Below are 17,910 nucleotides of genomic sequence, written 5' to 3' on the forward strand. Positions count from 1 at the left end.
ATGAGGCAGGTGATTTGGGGGCCAGTGTCAAATGAAGGAGAGACACCTGTTGAAGCCAGCTGAGAGACTAGAAACCTCCCAATGTCCCAAAGCTGAAAATATAAAATGCTTGTTCAAATCTCCCGTTGCAAAAGCAAAAAACTTTGTTCAAACCTCCCAGGCAAGAATTTGTAAGCAAGTCTGGTAAAAGAGAACCAGTTGACTCTCAGACCCAAAAAGAACTATGGGAAATGACTGATATAAGGGACATGATATAAAGGACTGATATAAGGGACTGATATTATTATGGACTGATATAAGGGAAATGCATTCTGGGGAAGGTAGTTTTTCTGCTAAAGATGGCGACATTGCCCTGAAACACTTTTGTCAGCTCGAAAATACGTTCCTGGTAAACTTAAAATACAGCCTTTAAAAGAATAAGGAGGAAAATCTTCTAAGAGTTTAAGTGTCAGTTCCACTGGAAAAATTGAAAGGATATGGAACTAGGTGCTTCACGGTTTAGGGCTCCGTTGGTAAAATGCCTTATTTACCCTAATAGCTGTGCAAAGTTTTTACAGTAGTTGGAAGACAAAAAGCTACCTTTAAGAGCAAACAAGCCACTTTAAAATCCTTCAGAAAGCAAGAGAGAGCAGTTTATACACTGAACGTTGTCTAAGATATGAAGGAACTTATGTGAAATTAAAAATTATTTACCTCTTGAACAAACAGCCTGCAACGAGTGATTCCTTTGCAAATCTAATTAAGGGGATAAGAAACAGGCATTCAAAAAGAAATGACTGCTTTATAGATGATGGGAAACAAACTTCAGAAAATCTAGCTGTCTTACAAAAGAGTTGCTTCTCCTGAAAGTTCCTTATAAGAAATCAATGCTAAATATTACAGCTGCTAATAACATCAGGAGTTAAAGCTAATGAAGTGAAAATACTAAATACAGTTCGGAGCTGTGCCACTTGTGGCTTTACTAGCTCCTTTAGAAAAATACTTTATATCACCTAATAGCTGTGCAGTTTTGGCGAAGAGCTTTACAGCAGCTAAATACGGTAATTTCACCCTCAGTGTGAAGTGAAGTTTTTCCGTAGAACAAACCAAAAGTACTGCTGTAATAGACACATTTGTCTGAACTGAAGCACTTAGGGGAGCTATTATGATTGGGTGAAGGGACAGCCTCTAGTTAAAAACTGCCTGCCTCTGCTTGTCCGGAACGGCTGAGAGAACTGGCAACTTTGGAGTGTGGCGTCATCCCGGGAAGGTTACAGTCCCCTAACAACAACTATCACAATTCTATAACAACACTCACTAAATCCCAGTGCTTTATAACAAAGTTTACGATAAACTCTAAACTTTAGAAATGATGTACGTACTTCCTGTCTAGTTAAGAGAATCTTTCTAATAGAGATAGTGATAATAATTAAGAGTAAGAAATAGAAAAAGATGAAAATAAGATATGTGAGTTTGTAAAAATTCTCTTGTTAGATCTGTGTTAAGAAATTTTTAGGTGTTTGCTAAGTTAAATATATGCTAATGGTAGCCCTATATAAGTTTGTAAAATAGATCTATAGAGTTCCTTTAAGAATATAAGCTTGCAAGAAGTATCTAAGGCAGTCTTAAGACATGTAGTAATAAGCTTGTAAGAAGTAAAGATGCTAGTTGTAAATGTAAGTTTAAATAAGAATAAGATGGAATGAATATAAGAAATATATAAGAAGTAATAAGAAATATATTTGCTAAAGTAGCTCTATAGTTTCCTTAAGGAGTATAAATAAGAAGATGTTAATGTTATGAGTTTGTAAAAACATGTAAATGTTGAATGTGAGTCTAAATGCTTTGCAAAAAATGTTATGTGTGAGTTTAAAAAGTGTAAATGTTAAGTGTGAATCTATGCTTAATGTTTATGGTGAAAAAACCTGAGATACAGAAGTTAGTGTCCTAGCAGACTGCAAAGCAGGCAGTCTGAGCGGTTTTCAAAAGTTCCAGAAGCCGCTAAGAAGCTAAGAATGGTGGATGCCAGAACCAGCACAAGGCATCTGCAGCTGAGATCCGTGGAAAATCAACGCAATACAGAAAAACCTGAGCTAACATCAAAAACGGTGCAGTTTAAAATATTACTATAACTAAAAAGGTCTCTGGCTTGAGGAAAAAAGTTGCAGAGACGCTTGTTTGAACTAAAATTGTTAACTGCAAAACTTTTTGGTTGTAAAACGTCTCTTCATATTTTGAAGTGAAAGCCTGATACCAGAATTTATTTCTTGTTTAAACTTTTTGAACTTAAAATGAGATAAAACTACAAAGATTTTGGTTATGGATTTCTTCATATTTGGAAGGCTTGTGCCAGAATTTGAATTTTGGGATTTAAGAAATGAAATGAACAATAGAGATTTCATTGCAATGGGACAATTTTGAGTTTACTTATAGTAATAACCTAGGAACTGTTCTCTGGAATTGGGTTAAAAATGGAACTGTTTAAATGAAGAAGTTTATTATTTCTACCTAGAATCAAGATGCAGTTTTGTGTATGCATATATGCTTTATTAACTGGTGATTCATGAATTGTTTTGTGGAACTGTTTATGTAAAAATGGAATTACTTATGGAACTGGTTTTGTGTTACAAATGGAACTGTTTAAACAGAAGTTTGGGTTTTATACTAGGCTTGAGATTTTGCTTAAAAAATTATAAAAGGGAGAATTAATATTCCTTAGTCTATTTAATTTCAAAAATTGAGTGGATTAATGTCATGTTTTGTTAGTAAGAAATACAAATGGGGTATATTAAGAGACTACTTTTACAGTGTAAAGAGTTTTATTAAGGAACTGCTTTTGGATGTTTTGCTAAAAGTTTTCAAAGTATTAATGGTTAGATTGAGAAGATTGCTTTTCAATATGGGTTTGTAGGAATTGTATGAGTTTGGGTTCCTCTAACTAGGTTTGAGATTTTGTTTTAAATTATAAAGAAAAGGAGGAGCTATGAGTGGAATTAAGGTTGAATTATGTCTGCAGAAATTATGTTTAACCTATTGATATTAATGCACCCTAGTTTTGTGGAGTTAAGGAAATATTTAAGTTTGATGTGAATACATCGAAGATTTTCCTGTGTTCTGTTAGCAAGAAAATTCAAATGATTGAGTAAAGTTGTAAGACGGAGAAAATTGTTAACTATATATAGCACCATATATGCTAATTCAAATGGTTCTGTTAAGAGTTGCTTTGAGTTGTAAAATTGAGAGAATTGTGGCTATGTATAGCAATATTTATGTTAACCTGTTAATGGTAATGATGAAACTAAGGAATTCTTTAAGTTTGTAGTCCCCTTAAGAGTTTTTGGTTTAGAAAGAGGCTTGAGGCAGCTAAGACTGCTGTAGTCGCCTTGGACCTAATTCAAAAGAGAAAGGCCATCTTTATCATCCTCTACTCCCATATTGGGAGGTGTAACAGCTATGGAGATTGCTGTAAGCCATTAATAGTTATTTTTTATATATTAAGAAAGGGGGACCTGTGGGAGCCCGTTCTCAGGTTCCTTGTGGCTTCACCCAGCAGGTCCGCATAGAGGATGATTAGACCACGGGCCTGAGTGCAGGTGTCTGAGATGGTCTGCACTTGGCTGTGCTGGGGGAGGAGGTCTTTTGCTCCACCCCTTGGCATCTCTATAAAAACCCTGGGGCGGAGACAGTCGGGGCCCATTGGAAAAGGTTCCAGGCCCTCTTGAGGCTATCCTTTATTTTCTAACTGTTTATCTCCGCAAGATTCTCCACAACAAATCCTTCTATCTAATATTTCCTGCTGCTCGCACTCAAGAAAACTCTGGGGAACTGTGGGGGTTGGTGGGTAAACGCCCCACACATCTATCATTTTATCTCTTGGCCAACAGCATGACCAGCTTTGTTAGGAGGGTCTTTAGAAGAGTTCATGCTACCCTTTGTTTGTGTGGTGGTCAAAAGAAGCACATATCTGTAGCTCAATCATTGTTCACCATCCTTGAATTAACTATGTTTTGACAAGTGCAAGGACATGTGGTCTATGGGTTCTGACCAGGAGCCTTGTATTGCTTAGCCATTACATTCCTGTGATATTGCCAGACTTGAAGAGTGTTAAGACGTGGAAGCATTCCATGGCTTATGCTTAAACTTTGGTATATCACATTAAACAGTAAAGGGCAATGATGTCTTTTGCATGATAACTGTGGAGCAAAAGGTTCACATGCTGATATATCACTTGTCTAACCAGGACATTTATGAGGTGGTTGGCTGGATATGTTGTGATACCCCTGTCTCAGGAAACCTGGAGTCACTTTATGATGCCTTTGGCAGTATCCTGATCAAAGGGTGCTACTACCCACATTGCACTCTCGTGTCTACATCACCCAAAGGCAGGCCATCACTAAGTATGGCTAGACATGAGGAAGATGACCTAAGAGGCTTGGAACTAGTTTCAGGTTTGGAAAGGTACATTTTTCCTCCAGACAAAAGAGACCCTAGGATAAATGTAACCTACATGGCAGCTCATAAACATCTGCAATTCCAATTCTAGGAGAGCTGATGTCCTCTTTTTCCCTCCTTGGGCTCTTGCACATGAACTCATTCAAATACACACATACATACACACACACACACACACACACACACACACACACACACACACACACAAACTTCCTCTACTAGTATTACACTAGAGCCTACCTTGTTAGGCCTATTTATATTTCATTTAAATATTTTAGTGATCTGACATTGGGTGCCCCTATATTTAGATGGGAGGGTGGAGGCTCCCCTGTGATCTCAAGTGCACCCCCCTCTACCTCCACTGTCCTCCATTTTTCACCCTCACTGTACAGGACCCAGGTCATTCCCTCTGCTGAGGCAATGTTCTATGTAGGAAAACCCATAATCTCTCTCAGACCTGGATGCAGAAATCAGTAATCACTTATCACCTCTGCACAGTGCTTGTCTGGGCTCAGCAGGGATATTGCTAGATCCTATCCAGGGTACTCTCAGTCCAAAAGGAGTGGGAAGAATTTAGAAAGCTTAGGATGAGGGTGTCTTGCCTGAGAAATATCCCTCATGGTACAGGACTGACAAAGAAGACACTGCTGGATTGCTTGGGGTCTGTGTAGTGGGACTTCCGCAGCCCACACTCAGGATATTACCATTTCCACTCACTGAGCCAGACACTGATTGCTTTGCAGATTCCAAGACAAGGCTTAATCCCAGAGTCCTTTGAAGTAGAAGTGAGCAGAATGCCTTCCTACAAGTCTATTTCCTTTGTGGGCAGGGCTGCACTATTGGGGGTAACTCTTTCTGGGTTAGGGCTTTAACCTATCCTTAATTCATCTCCATGTTTCCCCACATAGCCGGTTCTCTCTCTCTCTCTCTCTCTCTCTCTCTCTCTCTCTCTCTCTCTCTCTCTCTCTCTCTCTCTCTCTCTCTCTCTCTCTCTCTCTGCATGTCTGTATGCTCCATGAACCTCAGAAAAGATGCAGCTGTGAGAATCCCTTCCCAAGGGAAATTCAAAAAAATGTTTACCCCCTCTTCATAAGGTCCCAACAACAAATCATAGTGTGATTCCACCATAGTTCACCCTGGGTCAACAATGAGGTTTTTTGTTTTTGTTTTTGTTTATTAATTCATTTTACATCCTGACCGCAGTTTCCCCTCCCTCCTTTCCTCCAAGTCCTCCTCCCCCCACCCTCCCTCTGTTCCCACCCCCAGTCCACTCCTCCTCCATTTGTGTTCAGAAAAGGACAGACCCCCTGTGAGTATCAACAAAATATGGCATATCAAGATGCAGAAAGACTAAGCAGCTCCACATGTATAAAGTCTGGGCAAGGTGACCCAGTATGAGGAGTAGGGTCACAAAGCCAGTAAGAGTCAGAGACAGACCCTGCTCCCACTCTTAGCAGAAGAGGGAGAGAAAAGATTGTGGAAGCCAGAGGGGCCAAGGACACTGCAAGAAAACGCACAGAATCAACTAACCAGGGCTCATAGGGGCTCACAGAGACTGAACTGACAACCAGGGAGCCTGCATGGGACTGACCTGGCCTTCTACACGTATGTGACAGTTGTGTAACAATGAGTTTTTGATATATGGGTAGAGTATTATCAGCAAGTGTCTGGTAGGAGGTGGCTAAGCAGCTACAGTGGAAAGTAGGTACCCAGTATGGAGCTTCCCTGCATTTCTCCACCCTGATGAACTTGGTGGGGCTGGCCCATGCTGCTCCACCAAAGGCTGAAAGGAAATGAGGCCCTATTTTCATTTGCTGCTTAGGCTGGTTCCTTGGGTTCAAGAGGCTCTGCTTTAGGACTGTGGCTTTACCTGCATCTATTGACTTTCTGTTCACCACACACAGATGCTGAGAGATACCCCGGCTTGTCAACCATCTCCACTCCTAGCATAACTTTTTGCTAGAGGGAACTATAATCTGCTTAGTCTCAGGAAGTATAATGACATACTCCGGGACAGGCTTGATCGTCTTCACCTATATTGTTTTATGATAGATATTTTCTTTGAACTAATTCAATAGTTGAGAGGGTGCCTGAACTGGCCTACTCTGGTAATCAAATTAGTGAATACCCTAACTGTCATCATAGAGCCTTCATCCAGTAACTGATGGAAGCAGTTGCAGAGATCCACGGCCAGGCACCAGGCTGAGCTCCAGCAGTCCAGATGATGAGAGAGGAGGGATTCTATGAGCAAGGGACATTGACATTATGGGAAAATGTACAGAGACAGCCAGCCAAACTAGTGGAAACTCATGAACTGTGGACCAATAGCTGTGGAGCCCCCATGGTACTGGACTAGGCCCTATGGATAGGAGAGACAGTTGTTTAGCTTGAATTGTCTGGAGGCCCCAGGCAGTGGGATCAGGAGCCATCCCTAGTGCATGAGCCGTCTTTTTGGAGCCCAGTGCCTATGGTGCAGCCTTGGTGCAGGGGGAAGGGCTTGGACATGCCTCAACTGGATGTACCAGGCTCTGCTGACTCCCCATGGGAGACCTTGCCTTGGAGGAAGTGGGAATGGGGGTGGGTTGGGGAGGAAGTCTGGGGCACGGGGGAGGAGGGTGGAGAGAGGGGATCTGTGGTTCATATGTAAAATGAATAGAAAATTTCTTAAAAATAATAAAAAAAGAACTAATTGATTTTCAGACTTAAAAGTCTTCCAGAAGCTCATTAGCATAGAATTTGGCTTTCTGTCAGTGTTTTCCCCTTACCATACTCAGGCTTGATACAAATCTTGCCACATTTGCCTTCAAGTTACCCAGACAGACCTCTTCTTCTTCTTTGACTTTTTTTCTAATCTATAGGTTAGTCTTCTATTTTATGGACAAAATGTACACCCTTGTGGAAGTCACTTAGATCTGACAAAGCCTCTCCTACATTATATAGATCCTGCCTCACTTAAGGGCCCAGCAAAGCCATGAAAGCTCCATACTAATTTTTCTATTGCAATTCTCTCTTGAGACAGCCACCTTGGCCTCAGATATACTTCGCACTACATGTATCAGTGATTGAGAAGCCTCTGTACTCCATTGCCAAGATCCCCATTCCTCTCAGGGATCATGCAATAAAGATGGCCTTGCTCACAAATGGCTGGATACTCAAATTAGGATCTTGTGGTGATATTTTGTTTGTGCTCTAACAAATAAAGCTTGCCTGGAGATCAGAGTGCAGAGCTAGCCACTAGTTAACCATAGAGACCAGGCAGTGGTGGCACACACTTTAATCCCAGCACTTGGGAAGAGGAAGAAGGAAGATCAGGAGTTCAAGGCCATCCTGGGCTACACGAGATTGATCCAGCCTAAAAGAGAAACAGAGCCAGGTTCGGTGGAGGCTCATGCCTTTAATCCCACCACTAGGGAGGTGGAGACAGTAATTTAAGGTGGGAGGAGACAGGAGCTCAGCCCTTTTTGGTCTGAGGAGTCATGGAGGCAAGAGGTGACTTTAGCTGCTCCTTTACTTCTCTGGTCTTTCAGCATCTACCCTGATATCTGAATCTGGGTTTTTATTATTAAGAGCAATTAGAATCCACACTACAGGGGCCAGTGACCCTCCCCACCCTCTCATTCTGTGGAACCCATAGGCTCAATCCTAATTGATGCCTGAAAGCAGGCACAGCTGATCTGATGAGGATCGTGGCTGTTTTAGTCAGAGGAGAGTCCTCTCGAGGATCCTGCTGAATTAACTTGTCTTTTAGCTCTCAGATGAGTAGAATTCTATCGAGCCTAGTAAATTGGGCACCATTTATTGCTCTTCTCATTCCAAGTTCCCTCAGTAGTGCCTCTCCTTCCTCTACTGTCCTCTAGCCCCTGGTATCCATGGGAACCCCCACCAATAGTAACCACCTATCTCTAATGGCCCATATGAACCACTCCATCAGGGACTGATTCCCCTCATACTGCCTCAGGTTATGCAGCTTGTGTCTCAAGGAAGGATGAGTGGTTATACTGCTTAATTTCTCTGCCTCTACAGCACTCAACCTGATCCCATCTGTCCCTGTGTCCCACATCCTCGCAACACGGGTGATTAGAGGCTCCTTCACTACTTGTTTAAAGTGTTTCCCTAATTCCAGCATCCCAGTTCTGAATAGTCCCTGATCACCAGAGTCTCTGCATTGACCCATTGTTAAGAGTACCATAGGCCTGTTGGATCACTGATTTTTTTTCTTTCAATCAAATGTTGGCACTGTGGTGATCTTTTGTAGCCTCTGTTTCTCTCTCTTCCTCTTTTCTACCTGACTCCCTCCCATAGCTTCCAGTTTTTAGAGCTTCAGAAAGGGCTCATTTAATGCAGATCCAACTTGGGCTCTCTTTACCTTTCCCCAACACCTCTCCCTACTGTCATGAGAAGTGGCAAGCATCTCATCTTTCATTTACCAATTTTCCCCCAAATTTGGAGGCTAACATGAAGGATGTCCCCACATGTAATTTTTCTATTGCACTTCCTCTCTTGGAGCAGACACCTTGGCCTCAGATATATTTCTTAAGGAAGCCTCTGTCCTCTATTGCCAAGAGCCCCATTCCTCTCAGGGTACTACTATTAGGGACTGTAATGTCTGCTGCCCTATACCTTAGAGCTTGACAAAAAAGAATGTAAGAGCCAAGCTGGAGGAAAGAGTTTTGTAGAGGACTGTCCTCTGACTAAAACAGCTAATATCCTCATCAGATCAGCTGTGCCTACTTGCAAGCATCAACTAGGATTGAGCCTCTGGGCTCAATAGAATGAGAGGGTGGGGAGGGTCACTGGACCCTCACCTGAGTATCCAGCTATTTGTGTGCAAGTAGACCTTTATTGCGTGCAGCCTGTGGGTTTGTAGGAGGTGCTAGAGTACACAGTCTGGAAAAGACTAGGGAAAGGAGGCTCCATCTATGTGGCCATGGGGAACCAGTCATCGATGCTGATTGCAGATGGTACGAGAGCCCACAAAAGTCCATATCTCAATTTGTTAGGGGGTGCAATGGGAATACAGACTCATTAATACAAAACAACGGAGATGCACTGCTGATCTGCTGCTGATCCTGCTGCCGTTCTGCTCAAGGCCAATCGGAACCAATTGCAAGCTGCTCCCCCGCTCTCCCACTCCCCTGCTTGATCTGGTCTCGACCACCCAAGAGAGGGCACAACCCTTCTCCTTCTGCTCTTTAGTGGTGACATAAGCAGACAAGACCATGCCCTGAGGCTTGTTACCTCAAAGCTATTGGCTGAATGGAATGAATTCCCACAACATGCAGACCTTCCAGTAAGGCTGCTTTAAGGGGCACCCACGTTCCTGCCTACACAGAATCTCTAACCCATCCTGTCTTTAAGTAAGCCTAATAAACTCATTGGCTTGCCAGAGTGAACTATGGTGCAATGGTACTTTGGTTTGTCATCAGCACCTTAGAAGAGGGTAGATCTTGTTCATGCCTTCTCCATATTTCTCACAACAAAGGCCCTAAGATCTGGAGCCTCTGAGGTAGATGGAGGAAGTACTCTCCTGACTAGTTTGCCCACATTTGGTGTAGGTCTGATGACAATGCTAGATTATTTAGATTCCCTCTATTTGGGGTGGTTCTGCTTTTACCCTTTTCAGGGCCTGGGAGCTCTCTGCTCTGCAGACCTCCTCCAGGGACCACAGACTAGACTTTCATATTACTCTGACCAGCCAGGCAGAACTGAATGGTTGTCATGTCCAGAACCATGTCTGAGGTTCCATCAGCGCTGGCAGCAAGGACAGAATGAAATTATCTGGCAACGCCTAAGGTCTCTCTTAGCATCTTTCTGTTGGTCTATTTCCTTCATGAACTTCTGTCCACTCTCTTTAGAATGCCTGAGTCTCCTGAGATGGCAGATGTGTAAGGGAAGTCAGGATGACAGTGCTAGCCAGAGCCTTCCAGGGTGAAATGAGGAACTGATTTGCAGTGTCCATGGTAGTTTTTGAGAAGCTGGGGGAGATTTTGGTGAGTCTTACTTTTATTTTAAAATTATCTAACATTTTATAGTCTACTGATTTGCATTTACACAGATGTAAACATCTTTGTGATTTGTGCATACAATTTATTTATGTGTCTATATTTATATATGTGTTTTCTATATCTGTATATAATTATTTTATTAGACTTAACATAGTAAGCAATATCTACTCTATGCATGACCCACACAAAGTTGCTATTCTGTTCTTGTGCCTTCTTATCTTCTGTTAAGACCATAATTATTATGAACAGCCACAAGGGTAGCTACAGATGTTTATCAGCATAGACTGAGCCTCTGCATCAGAATATTTTCTCCTGTTCTTTACCTTGTCTTTCAACTCCATTAACCATAGTTTTAAAAAGACAGGCATGTTGAATTTTGATGTAACACGATGTATCAATAATTACTCATTAATTGATTTTTTTTTTTTTGTCCTGGTTAAGAAACTGTTACTATGGAGTAATATTTGTGCACCTGAAAAGACTTAAATTCTGATGAGACTATGTTGGAGAATGGGGCCTCTAAATAACTAATTAAGGTTACATTGAGATTATAAATGTGGGGCGTGGATCCTATAATATTAGTGTCTTTTATAAGAAGTGACATTGGAGAGTTCATTATGCATGTGTACTAAGGGAAGTTCCTAGGAGTACTTAATAACAACAAGGTGATCGTTACAAGCCATGAAAAGAGCCCTCACCAGACACTCATACAATCAGCTGTAGACAAGAAACTTCTAATACCCAGAATTAGAAGAAATGAAAGTAAATTTCTGGTATTTAAAATATCCAATGTGTAATCAAGGTACAGTGAATCCTCTGAACTAGACTGCCCCATGTGCTGTGGGATGGTCTGTATGTCAAGTGTGTTGCTGATTGGTCAATAAATAAATCACTGATTGGCCAGTGGCCAGGCAGGAAGTATAGGTGGGACAAGGAGGAGAATAAAGCTGGGAAGTAGAAGGCTGAGTCAGAGAGACACTGCCACCTGCCACGATGAGAAATAGCATGTGAAGATGCCTGTAAGCCACGAGCCACGTGGCAAGGTATAGATTTATAGAAATGGATTAATTTAAGCTGTAAGAACAGTTAGCAAGAAGCCTGCCATGGCCATACAGTTTGTAAGCAATATAAGTCTCTGTGTTTACTTGGTTGGGTCTGAGCAGCTGTGGGACTGGCAGGTGAGAGAGATTTGTCCTGACTGTGGGCCAGGCAGGAAAACTCTAGCTACACTCATGGGTAGAAAGAAAGTTTATTTGTGAAACAAACTGCCAGGTTGCCTCAGAGAATAGAGGACAGCAGCCAGTAGGAAAAGCCTTGCTCATTTTATTGGGGAGGCAGTGATGGGTGGAGGGTGGAATGAAGGTAGATCAGCCTGAGGGTTAGCATGGGGTCTTTGATCTGTTGTAAGCTGTTTGGGTTAATCAGGAACTAGATGCCCTGGGTGGTTGACTATGGAGGAGGAAGATGGAAGCTTTTCTGGTAAACAGAAACCCACCAGAGATCCCTAAGGAATGCTGAATTTAGTTTTCTGTTTACCCAACAACAATCCTTCTGTTTACCCAGTCAGAGTCCTGTCTGGGTTAAGTCCAGGCTAGCGTCTTAGGACACTGTCACCAGTCATGCCATTTTTGGGACCTGCTTTGGACCTAACTGAGTGTTTGGTGTTTTGCTATGGAAATCTATTTTAAGACAGATTTTGTTACCAGGAATGTGGTGCTGACATAGTATAAACTGAAGTGTCCGGGGATATAGAAATATAAAATTATAAACCTAAAAAAATAGAAAAAAAAAGCTGACACTCAACAGCTCTAAAGGTTAACTTCTAACAATGGCTCTCTGCTTACAGCCAGCTCCTCTTTCAACAGCCAGGGGTTAACTTTTAACCCCCTTGCCCCTTATAGCCAACAACTGCCTGGAACAAAGTTAACTTTTAATAGATGTTTCTACATGATTTCTAGCATGCATCCCATGCCTGATGTTTCTACGTGACGAAACATCTAGTTGCACCCTATTCCTGATGCTTTCCCCCTTACTATAAAAAGGGGGCCAGAACCTGCCTCCATTGCCACATCCTCAGAATCCTGAACACTGGCTGTGCTCTCAGCTAGCCGATAAGATTTTGTGCCCTGCAGTGATTTTCTTTTCTTTCTTTGGTTTTTGTTTCCTCTGGAATAAATTCTGCTTCTGGTTTAATAGACATGGATGGTCTGTCCCCCATTATTGCGTAACCCCAGACCCCACATAAACAATAGCAACAACAACAACAACCAAATAAAAAAAAATAAAACAAAGAGACTGGCTTTGGAACTGGATGGTGAGTAGAAACTAGAAGAGTTATATGCTAGAAAAAGTTTATTTTCTTAAAGTGACAAAATTTTAAATTATTTTGTTAAAAAGAGCAAAAGAGAAACTTATTTAAATCCTGTTATCACAGAGAATATACATTATATAATGAATGGAATGTTGGAAGCCATTCCGGTGAAATCTCAGATGGAAATAGAGAACATGTTTTTGGAAAATGGAAAGTTGGTTATTTTGTTATGAATGGACAAGACCTTGATGATTTGTATCCTATGGTTTAGTGATGGAAGCAGATACCAACACATGGATAGCAAACCCATATTGTATGAAACAAAAGGTGAGTACCACCTCTGACAAAGATGGAAGAGGTCTACAAACCCAACAAGATATGTGTGATTAAGACCAGGTCACCTACTTTGTGATAGCTAATTACTGCTTTGATACTATATTAAGCCAAATAATCCAGACTCTGAAAGATAAACACTACTCTCTTTCATATGTGACTTGTATATTTTAATTTTTACATGTGTGTATATGTGTGTGTGGTAAATGCCATGATACTAAAAGTCAAACAAGAGAAGGAAAAAGAACTCTTGGGAGAATGGGGAAGGAGAAAAGGGTGGCAATAGGTTACATATGAAATAGAAGTGGAATGAGGGAGCCTGGGAGGAGGAAAGTGACAAGGGAGGGGAGGAGGCTGGAAGAGAGGAATTGTTGGTTTTAATGTGGCAGCGCAATGCTTTTCACTAAGTGGTGTTGTTACCATGCCAGAAAGGCCACAAGGCACAACAAAACCCATTATCAGAGCTTTATTAGGAGAAGAGAGGGACAGAAGAGAGCATGATCAGGCCTGTGGAAGACACGTGCAGAGAGAAGGCGGAGAGGAGAAAGAGAAGAAGAGGGGAGGAGCTTGTGTCCTGCTTCTTATGGATTCCCCTGCACATGCGCATATGGGCTTAAGGAGCTATGCCATGCATGTGCAGATTACATGATCACACTGTGCACAAATAACGCAATCATGCAGTGCACAGATTACATAGGACGTAAGGCCCCTTGCTTGGCTATTGAACTGCGCATGTGTGGTCATGTAGCTGGGGGAGTGGCCAGGAAACCAACATTCCAGACTCTTTGCTTATTATAAAAAAAAGTCTGGAGAACAGGAATAGGGGTGCCATGTCTCCTGAAAGCTGCTTCCAGCTGACTTGGTGGGTGTCAGTTGACTCTTTGGGGGGTAGGGAAGGGGGCTTCTGAGGTAGTCAGGTGTCCTGGGATGGTTGACTCTCGTCTGCTGCCTTGGAGCCATCCATCTTTCTCGGCTTGGGGCTCTGGCTGCTTGTGTCTGAGAGAGTGCTAGTGAGACAGAGAAAAGCTTAGAAAAAAGAATTATATGGGTTTTTTTTCTTTGGGGGGTCCCAGGGTGAGGGAAGGGGTCCTGGGACCAGGAAAGTTTGGGTTATACTTATCTGAAGGATATCCGACCTGTCCAGATGGATTCAAGCTGGTTTCTAGAGCTTGGATAGATTTTTAAACATATTAAGAAGCAGCTATGGGAAATTTAAAGTCTTGGGCTGGTGATCATGATATTGTAATGTTTTAATGCTCTGCTTATTGGTTAATGTGAGAGAGAGAGATTTGGAACCTGCTTTTAATTTTTACCTGAGATAAGCCTTATCTGAGACAGATTATTTTTATTTTTTTTTATAAAGATTTATTTATTTATTTATTATGTATACAGAAGAGGGTGCCAGATCTCATTACAAATGGTTGTGAGCCACCATGTGGTTGCTGGGAATTGAACTCAGGACCTCTGGAAGAGCAGTTGGTGCTCTTAAACTCTAAGCCATCTCTCCAACCTGAGACAGATTATTTTAAGGCACCTATTTCCTTTATTAGTTTAGCATCCAGGAGACACAGGTTATCAATTGCTGAGGGCATTTAACAGTAATAGATTGTTATATTAAAGTCTGTTTTTTGCAGAGCCGAGATCCCTTTGGGTCTGGGGGTGTAAATATCTTTGCACTGTTACTGTTCCTTACCACCTGGGTTTATCTGATGGTCCTTGGACTCCAGCTCTGTGGTGATCCTGTAACAATTACCTGAGTAGTTAATTGGGAGAGGGAACCAGGAAGGAAGAGCTTGTGTGGTGAGACCTCATTCTTCTGGAATTGGTGACAAGGCAGTGGATCCTGGTGTCCTCTGGAACTTAAGAGAGAGCAGGGCCCTGTCTGAGTCCCTGTGCATGAGGAGGAGAAGAGGCACTGCTGACAGGTCTGGAGTGAGGCACATGGAGGGAGCAAATGAAACAAAAGCTCCTACCTTAGCTGGAAGATCTCTTCCCATTAGGTACCCCTGAAAGTACAATTAAGTGGCTGGGCGTTGGTGGCGCACGCCTTTAATCCCAGCACTCGGGAGGCAGAGCCAGACGGATCTCTGTGAGTTCGAGGCCAGCCTGGTCTACAGAGTGAGTTCCAGGAAAGGAGAGCAAAGCTACACAGAGAAACCCTGTCTCAAAGAAACAAAAAAAATAAGTACAATTAAGTGGTGGGGTCTGGTGAGGTGGGTAAGGCTGTCCCCCTACCCCAACAATAGGGAAACAAGAAGGAAAGGTGGGACCCCAAAACTCCCTCAGGACTGAGAAAATGACTCGGTGTCCAAAGGAAGAAAATGGATGGCCCCATGCTGCATCCTGGGTTCCCTGTGAGCCCACGGCCAAGCCTAGGAGGTCTGCTGGAAGTCTTTCTTTGATGTCCCCATGCCATGAGGTGCACAAGGGCAGTCAGCTGACCAGTATCCCTCTCAGTGGCACTTTGGACAAGGCTCAATTGATGGCCCACGTGGCCTTTTCTAGCACATTCAAAACACAGACCTGTGTAGCTGAAGTTTTTCTGTGTCCCACCTGGCCTGCGGTCAGGACAAATCTCTCTTACCCACCAGTCCTGCAGCCTCTTGGACTCAAGTAAACACACAGAGGCTTATATTAATTAAAACTTCTTGACCATTAGCTCAGGCTTACTACTGACTAACTCCTACACTTAAACTCAGCCCATTTCTGTTAATCTATATGTCGCCACGTTTTCTGTGGTTTACCTGTGTGCCATTACATGCTGCTCCCTAGACAGTGGGCTGGCGTCTCCTGACTCAGCCTTCCTCTCCCAGAATTCTCCTTGTCTGCTTATCCCACCTTTACTTCCTGCCTGGCTACTGGCCAATCAGCATTTCATTAAACCAGTATACAAAAGCATTATTCCACAGCAGACCTGGAAGCCTTTATGCAGCCACTCAGATAGTGTGTACCAGCCTTTGGTAATTCTGTTCATGGGCTTTTGCATCTCTCCTATGGTACCTTAAATGCCACAGTTGAGACTTCTGCCTGTGGGGTCAGGGGTCCTCTCTCCCGATGCTTAAGTTAGCCCTGATGTCAGGAACCTCTGTGAGACATGAGATGGATTTTATTCCGTATCTTGAATTACGATTTTGTTTTGTTTTTTGTTTCTTTGTTTGTTTTTGTTTGTTTGTTTTAGCTTTTGATAGTTTGGTGGTTTTAGGGCAGCCTTGCAGGGGCCCACCAGAAGGCAGGTTATAAAGTGGTCTCTAGCTAGAGATTATTATAATCCCAATGTGGGTCCTGACCGTAAACTCATTTGCATGCATCCTAGCCTGCTTCCAGACCTGTCCATGCTACTCAGAGCAGATCGAGAATGGGTGACAGTAAGAGTGGAGGTGGGAGTCAGAGTTGGGCATGAGTGGCCCACCCGATACCGGAGAGCAGAGCGGGAGGTCAGATAGGCAGAGGTTCTTTGGAGTCAGAGATTCCTCAGGTTCAGGTTGCACATGGGCAGGAGAGAAAGAATCAGAAAGGGAGGGCTCAGAGCTTAGGCAGAAAGCTTGGGGATAAGGTAACTCTTTTCATTTGCCCGTTTGCTGACAGACGTTAGATAATTTCCATGAAATACTGGGGTCCAAGCAGCCATTACATGGCCATGTTTACTGGTATCTAGAAATATTTAAGGCATTTCTCAGAGGAGGAGTGGGACCAAGAGGAGGAAACCTTTATGTCCCATGACTGCAGCTGAGAGAAAAAAATTAAAAATTAAAGTAACAAATGGGATCTAAGACCCCAGTCTCAGGTATCCCTGAGGTTAGGGAAGGATCTCTGAATCAGCAAAAGGTACCCTGCTGTGGGATGTTCTGTATGTCAAATATGTTGCTCTGATTGGTTAGTAAATAAAACACTGATTGGCCAGTAGCCAGGCAGGAAGGATAGGCGGGGCAAGCGGAAAAGAGAATTCTGGGAAGTGGAAGGCTGAGTCAGAGAGACACTGCCAGCCGCCACCATGACAAGCAGCATGTGAAGATGCCGGTAAGCCACGAGCCAGGTGGCAAGGTATAGATTTATAGAAATGGATTAGTTTAAGATATAAGAACAGTTAGCAAGAAGCCTGCCATGGCCATACAGTTTGTAAGCAATATAAGTCTCTGTGTTTACTTGGTTGGGTCTGAGCGGCTGTGGGACTGGCGGGTGACAGAGATTTGTCCTGACTGTGGGCCAGGCAGGAAAACTCTAGTTACAGTACCCCACACTTCCTCAAGAGGGAGGTAAAGGACCGGGGTGTAGAAGCACAAGGACCCCCCCCCCCCCCCACACACACACACACACACACACGGGGTCCAATAGCGTTCAACGCTTTATCCAGAGAGAATGAGTCTGTGTCAGTGTGTACCCAACCAGAGGACACCCTGGGGGTCAGACAGAGAGAAATATATTTCAGGCTACAGTTGTGGGAAATGGTGAGTGTAGACAAATTTCTAAATGGTCTTATTAAATAAGAAACACAGAGCCAAATATAGGGGGAAAGTCTTAGAGATCAGGGAAATAGTGAGAGCCGCCAGCTAGCCTTAACTCACCAAATTGCCGTAGCTTCCCCAGAGAGCTACTTCCTGTCTACCCAGGCTTTTATTGCCTTGCTGTTGTGCCCACTCATTGGCTCTTAGCCCAGCTGCCTCACTTCCTTGTTATTGCCTGTCTGTACAGACCTCTTGGTCTCAATGTTTGGAAGTAGCGTTAAAGGCATGTGTCACCACACTTCACTGTTCCCTAGTGTGTCCTTGAACACACAGAGACCCTGCCTGCCAAGTGATCAGATTACGGGTGTGTGCCACCACTGCCTGACAT

At 43.0% G+C, this 17,910-nt stretch overlaps 1 non-coding gene across 1 annotated transcript; it reads left to right on the forward strand.

Annotated features, from left to right (window-relative positions):
- Positions 1–13,055: 13,055 nt before the first annotated feature.
- On the forward strand, positions 13,056–13,178 carry LOC128118268 (U6atac minor spliceosomal RNA). The gene has a single exon (XR_008221088.1). It is a non-coding gene; the product is annotated as a U6atac minor spliceosomal RNA (small nuclear RNA).
- Positions 13,179–17,910: the final 4,732 nt, after the last annotated feature.

Source organism: Peromyscus californicus, unplaced genomic scaffold, assembly GCF_007827085.1.
Source record: "Peromyscus californicus insignis strain IS unplaced genomic scaffold, ASM782708v3 Scaffold_10__1_contigs__length_136768540, whole genome shotgun sequence".
NCBI classification, from domain to species: Eukaryota; Metazoa; Chordata; class Mammalia; order Rodentia; family Cricetidae; genus Peromyscus; species Peromyscus californicus.